Below are 7538 nucleotides of genomic sequence, written 5' to 3' on the forward strand. Positions count from 1 at the left end.
CTACTAGTTGTATTGAACACTGTCTGTCTGAGGGTTTAGACAGTAATATCTACTAGTTGTATTGAACACTGTCTGTCTGAGGGTTTAAACAGTAATATCTACTAGTTGTATTGAACACTGTCTGAGGGTTTAGACAGTAATATCTACTAGTTGTATTGAACACTGTCTGTCTGAGGGTTTAGACAGTAATATCTACTAGTTGTATTGAACGCTGTCTGAGGGTTTAGACAGTAATATCTACTAGTTGTATTGAACACTGTCTGAGGGTTTAGACAGTAATATCTACTAGTTGTATTGAACACTGTCTGTCTGAGGGTTTAGACAGTAATATCTACTAGTTGTATTGAACACTGTCTGTCTGAGGATTTAGACAGTAATATCTACTAGTTGTATTGAACACTGTCTGTCTGAGGGTTTAGACAGTAATATCTACTAGTTGTATTGAACACTGTCTGTCTGAGGGTTTAGACAGTAATATCTACTAGTTGTATTGAACACTGTCTGTCTGAGGGTTTAGACAGTAATATCTACTAGTTGTATTGAACACTGTCTGAGGGTTTAGACAGTAATATCTACTAGTTGTATTGAACACTGTCTGTCTGAGGGTTTAGACAGTAATATCTACTAGTTGTATTGAACGCTGTCTGAGGGTTTAGACAGTAATATCTACTAGTTGTATTGAACACTGTCTGAGGGTTTAGACAGTAATATCTACTAGTTGTATTGAACGCTGTCTGTCTGAGGGTTTAGACAGTAATATCTACTAGTTGTATTGAACGCTGTCTGTCTGAGGGTTTAGACAGTAATATCTACTAGTTGTATTGAACACTGTCTGAGGGTTTAGACAGTAATATCTACTAGTTGTATTGAACACTGAGGGTTTAGACAGTAATATCTACTAGTTGTATTGAACACTGTCTGTCTGAGGGTTTAGACAGTAATATCTACTAGTTGTATTGAACACTGTCTGTCTGAGGGTTTAGACAGTAATATCTACTAGTTGTATTGAACACTGTCTGTCTGAGGGTTTAGACAGTAATATCTACTAGTTGTATTGAACACTGTCTGTCTGAGGGTTTAGACAGTAATATCTACTAGTTGTATTGAACTGTCTGTCTGAGGGTTTAGACAGTAATATCTACTAGTTGTATTGAACTGTCTGTCTGAGGGTTTAGACAGTAATATCTACTAGTTGTATTGAACACTGTCTGTCTGAGGGTTTAGACAGTAATATCTACTAGTTGTATTGAACACTGTCTGAGGGTTTAGACAGTAATATCTACTAGTTGTATTGAACACTGTCTGTCTGAGGGTTTAGACAGTAATATCTACTAGTTGTATTGAACACTGTCTGAGGGTTTAGACAGTAATATCTACTAGTTGTATTGAACACTGAGGGTTTAGACAGTAATATCTACTAGTTGTATTGAACACTGTCTGTCTGAGGGTTTAGACAGTAATATCTACTAGTTGTATTGAACGCTGTCTGTCTGAGGGTTTAGACAGTAATATCTACTAGTTGTATTGAACACTGTCTGAGGGTTTAAACAGTAATATCTACTAGTTGTATTGAACACTGTCTGTCTGAGGGTTTAGACAGTAATATCTACTAGTTGTATTGAACACTGTCTGAGGGTTTAGACAGTAATATCTACTAGTTGTATTGAATGCTGTCTGTCTGAGGGTTTAGACAGTAATATCTACTAGTTGTATTGAACACTGTCTGTCTGAGGGTTTAGACAGTAATATCTACTAGTTGTATTGAACACTGTCTGTCTGAGGGTTTAGACAGTAATATCTACTAGTTGTATTGAACACTGTCTGAGGGTTTAGACAGTAATATCTACTAGTTGTATTGAACACTGTCTGAGGGTTTAGACAGTAATATCTACTAGTTGTATTGAACACTGTCTGTCTGAGGGTTTAGACAGTAATATCTACTAGTTGTATTGAACACTGTCTGTCTGAGGGTTTAGACAGTAATATCTACTAGTTGTATTGAACACTGTCTGTCTGAGGGTTTAGACAGTAATATCTACTAGTTGTATTGAACACTGTCTGGGTTTAGACAGTAATATCTACTAGTTGTATTGAACACTGTCTGAGGGTTTAGATAGTAATATCTACTAGTTGTATTGAACACTGTCTGTCTGAGGGTTTAGACAGTAATATCTACTAGTTGTATTGAACACTGTCTGAGTGTTTAAACAGTAATATCTACTAGTTGTATTGAACACTGTCTGAGGGTTTAGACAGTAATATCTACTAGTTGTATTGAACACTGAGGGTTTAGACAGTAATATCTACTAGTTGTATTGAATGCTGTCTGTCTGAGGGTTTAGACAGTAATATCTACTAGTTGTATTGAACACTGTCTGTCTGAGGGTTTAGACAGTAATATCTACTAGTTGTATTGAACGCTGTCTGAGGGTTTAGACAGTAATATCTACTAGTTGTATTGAACACTGTCTGTCTGAGGGTTTAGACAGTAATATCTACTAGTTGTATTGAACACTGTCTGAGGGTTTAGACAGTAATATCTACTAGTTGTATTGAACACTGTCTGTCTGAGGGTTTAGACAGTAATATCTACTAGTTGTATTGAACACTGTCTGTCTGAGGGTTTAGACAGTAATATCTACTAGTTGTATTGAACACTGTCTGTCTGAGGGTTTAGACAGTAATATCTACTAGTTGTATTGAACGCTGTCTGTCTGAGGGTTTAGACAGTAATATCTACTAGTTGTATTGAACGCTGTCTGTCTGAGGGTTTAGACAGTAATATCTACTAGTTGTATTGAACACTGTCTGAGGGTTTAGACAGTAATATCTACTAGTTGTATTGAACACTGTCTGAGGGTTTAAACAGTAATATCTACTAGTTGTATTGAACACTGTCTGAGGGTTTAGACAGTAATATCTACTAGTTGTATTGAACACTGTCTGAGGGTTTAGACAGTAATATCTACTAGTTGTATTGAACACTGTCTGTCTGAGGGTTTAGACAGTAATATCTACTAGTTGTATTGAACACTGTCTGTCTGAGGGTTTAGACAGTAATATCTACTAGTTGTATTGAACACTGTCTGTCTGAGGGTTTAGACAGTAATATCTACTAGTTGTATTGAACACTGTCTGTCTGAGGGTTTAGACAGTAATATCTACTAGTTGTATTGAACACTGTCTGTCTGAGGGTTTAGACAGTAATATCTACTAGTTGTATTGAACACTGTCTGTCTGAGGGTTTAGACAGTAATATCTACTAGTTGTATTGAACACTGTCTGTCTGAGGGTTTAGACAGTAATATCTACTAGTTGTATTGAACACTGAGGGTTTAGACAGTAATATCTACTAGTTGTATTGAACACTGTCTGTCTGAGGGTTTAGACAGTAATATCTACTAGTTGTATTGAACACTGAGGGTTTAGACAGTAATATCTACTAGTTGTATTGAACACTGTCTGAGGGTTTAGATAGTAATATCTACTAGTTGTATTGAACACTGTCTGTCTGAGGGTTTAGACAGTAATATCTACTAGTTGTATTGAACACTGTCTGAGGGTTTAGACAGTAATATCTACTAGTTGTATTGAACACTGAGGGTTTAGACAGTAATATCTACTAGTTGTATTGAATGCTGTCTGTCTGAGGGTTTAGACAGTAATATCTACTAGTTGTATTGAACACTGTCTGTCTGAGGGTTTAGACAGTAATATCTACTAGTTGTATTGAACGCTGTCTGAGGGTTTAGACAGTAATATCTACTAGTTGTATTGAACACTGTCTGAGGGTTTAGACAGTAATATCTACTAGTTGTATTGAACACTGTCTGAGGGTTTAGACAGTAATATCTACTAGTTGTATTGAACACTGTCTGTCTGAGGGTTTAGACAGTAATATCTACTAGTTGTATTGAACACTGTCTGTCTGAGGGTTTAGACAGTAATATCTACTAGTTGTATTGAACACTGTCTGAGGGTTTAGACAGTAATATCTACTAGTTGTATTGAACACTGTCTGTCTGAGGGTTTAGACAGTAATATCTACTAGTTGTATTGAACACTGTCTGAGGGTTTAGACAGTAATATCTACTAGTTGTATTGAACACTGAGGGTTTAGACAGTAATATCTACTAGTTGTATTGAATGCTGTCTGTCTGAGGGTTTAGACAGTAATATCTACTAGTTGTATTGAACACTGTCTGTCTGAGGGTTTAGACAGTAATATCTACTAGTTGTATTGAACACTGTCTGTCTGAGGGTTTAGACAGTAATATCTACTAGTTGTATTGAACACTGTCTGTCTGAGGGTTTAGACAGTAATATCTACTAGTTGTATTGAACGCTGTCTGAGGGTTTAGACAGTAATATCTACTAGTTGTATTGAACACTGTCTGAGGGTTTAAACAGTAATATCTACTAGTTGTATTGAACACTGTCTGTCTGAGGGTTTAGACAGTAATATCTACTAGTTGTATTGAACACTGTCTGAGGGTTTAAACAGTAATATCTACTAGTTGTATTGAACACTGTCTGAGGGTTTAGACAGTAATATCTACTAGTTGTATTGAACGCTGTCTGTCTGAGGGTTTAGACAGTAATATCTACTAGTTGTATTGAACGCTGTCTGTCTGAGGGTTTAGACAGTAATATCTACTAGTTGTATTGAACACTGTCTGAGGGTTTAGACAGTAATATCTACTAGTTGTATTGAACGCTGTCTGAGGGTTTAGACAGTAATATCTACTAGTTGTATTGAACACTGAGGGTTTAAACAGTAATATCTACTAGTTGTATTGAACACTGTCTGTCTGAGGGTTTAGACAGTAATATCTACTAGTTGTATTGAACGCTGTCTGTCTGAGGGTTTAGACAGTAATATCTACTAGTTGTATTGAACGCTGTCTGTCTGAGGGTTTAGACAGTAATATCTACTAGTTGTATTGAACACTGTCTGAGGGTTTAGACAGTAATATCTACTAGTTGTATTGAACACTGTCTGTCTGAGGGTTTAAACAGTAATATCTACTAGTTGTATTGAACACTGTCTGAGGGTTTAGACAGTAATATCTACTAGTTGTATTGAACACTGTCTGAGGGTTTAGACAGTAATATCTACTAGTTGTATTGAACACTGTCTGAGGGTTTAGACAGTAATATCTACTAGTTGTATTGAACACTGTCTGTCTGAGGGTTTAGACAGTAATATCTACTAGTTGTATTGAACACTGTCTGTCTGAGGGTTTAGACAGTAATATCTACTAGTTGTATTGAACACTGTCTGTCTGAGGGTTTAGACAGTAATATCTACTAGTTGTATTGAACACTGTCTGTCTGAGGGTTTAGACAGTAATATCTACTAGTTGTATTGAACACTGTCTGTCTGAGGGTTTAGACAGTAATATCTACTAGTTGTATTGAACACTGAGGGTTTAGACAGTAATATCTACTAGTTGTATTGAACACTGTCTGTCTGAGGGTTTAAACAGTAATATCTACTAGTTGTATTGAACACTGTCTGTCTGAGGGTTTAGACAGTAATATCTACTAGTTGTATTGAACACTGAGGGTTTAGACAGTAATATCTACTAGTTGTATTGAACACTGAGGGTTTAGACAGTAATATCTACTAGTTGTATTGAACACTGTCTGTCTGAGGGTTTAGACAGTAATATCTACTAGTTGTATTGAACACTGTCTGTCTGAGGGTTTAGACAGTAATATCTACTAGTTGTATTGAACACTGTCTGTCTGAGGGTTTAGACAGTAATATCTACTAGTTGTATTGAACGCTGTCTGAGGGTTTAGACAGTAATATCTACTAGTTGTATTGAACGCTGTCTGAGGGTTTAGACAGTAATATCTACTAGTTGTATTTAACACTGTCTGTCTGAGGGTTTAGACAGTAATATCTACTAGTTGTATTGAACGCTGTCTGTCTGAGGGTTTAGACAGTAATATCTACTAGTTGTATTGAACACTGTCTGAGGGTTTAGACAGTAATATCTACTAGTTGTATTGAACACTGAGGGTTTAGACAGTAATATCTACTAGTTGTATTGAATGCTGTCTGTCTGAGGGTTTAGACAGTAATATCTACTAGTTGTATTGAACACTGTCTGTCTGAGGGTTTAGACAGTAATATCTACTAGTTGTATTGAACACTGTCTGTCTGAGGGTTTAGACAGTAATATCTACTAGTTGTATTGAACACTGTCTGTCTGAGGGTTTAGACAGTAATATCTACTAGTTGTATTGAACACTGTCTGAGGGTTTAGACAGTAATATCTACTAGTTGTATTGAACGCTGTCTGTCTGAGGGTTTAGACAGTAATATCTACTAGTTGTATTGAACACTGCCTGAGGGTTTAAACAGTAATATCTACTAGTTGTATTGAACACTGTCTGTCTGAGGGTTTAGACAGTAATATCTACTAGTTGTATTGAACACTGTCTGAGGGTTTAGACAGTAATATCTACTAGTTGTATTGAACTGTCTGTCTGAGGGTTTAGACAGTAATATCTACTAGTTGTATTGAACACTGTCTGTCTGAGGGTTTAGACAGGTTTAGGGTTTGAACACTGTCTGTCTGAGGGTTTAGACAGTAATATCTACTAGTTGTATTGAACACTGTCTGTCTGAGGGTTTAGACAGTAATATCTACTAGTTGTATTGAACACTGTCTGAGGGTTTAGACAGTAATATCTACTAGTTGTATTGAACACTGTCTGTCTGAGGGTTTAGACAGTAATATCTACTAGTTGTATTGAACTGTCTGTCTGAGGGTTTAGACAGTAATATCTACTAGTTGTATTGAACACTGTCTGTCTGAGGGTTTAGACAGTAATATCTACTAGTTGTATTGAAAGCTGGAGTTGACGTTTATGGACATGACTGTATCCTCTTTTCAATATGAAAACGTGAACACTCTCTAGAACTCTGTCAGTCTACTGACCTCTCGTCCGTGGTGGGAAAGGTCACGTGAAACAACCAACTGCAGAATGGGTGGTTATCCCTCTGTGTACACACACACACCCTCTCTATGTACACCCATGAACTCACCCCCTCTCCTCTCTCCTCCCAGGTGTACGTGGAGTTTGATGACCTGGAGTGGGAGAAGCGTGAGTGGGTGAAAGTGTACGAGGACTTCCAGGTGTTCCTGCTGGAGCAGCAGCTGGTCTGGGCCAAGAGGAGAGAGGGCACCCTGCTGGTGGAGAACCCCCAGGGGACTAAAGACAAGCACATCCAGTGGCCAGCTCTGGTAAGGACTGATCCAGCTGTCTTCCATCGTGCCTTATCTCCCTGGACTCAGAACATCTGATGTTACTGTAGCTCTCTGCTCTCTCTGCATTGATCTCAGTGCTCTCTCCTTTACCTAGATCCACTGAGGATTACCATGGTAACAAGGATTATAGATCTGTGGGACATAGGATTACAATGATTCTGTTTCTGTGGTGTGGGACATAGGATTACAATGATTCTGTGTTGTGTGTGTGTGGGGGGTGTCTTTCTGAGCACCTAGTGAAGTGATAGAGGG

Source organism: Oncorhynchus nerka, unplaced genomic scaffold, assembly GCF_034236695.1.
Source record: "Oncorhynchus nerka isolate Pitt River unplaced genomic scaffold, Oner_Uvic_2.0 unplaced_scaffold_1155, whole genome shotgun sequence".
Taxonomy (NCBI): Eukaryota; Metazoa; Chordata; class Actinopteri; order Salmoniformes; family Salmonidae; genus Oncorhynchus; species Oncorhynchus nerka.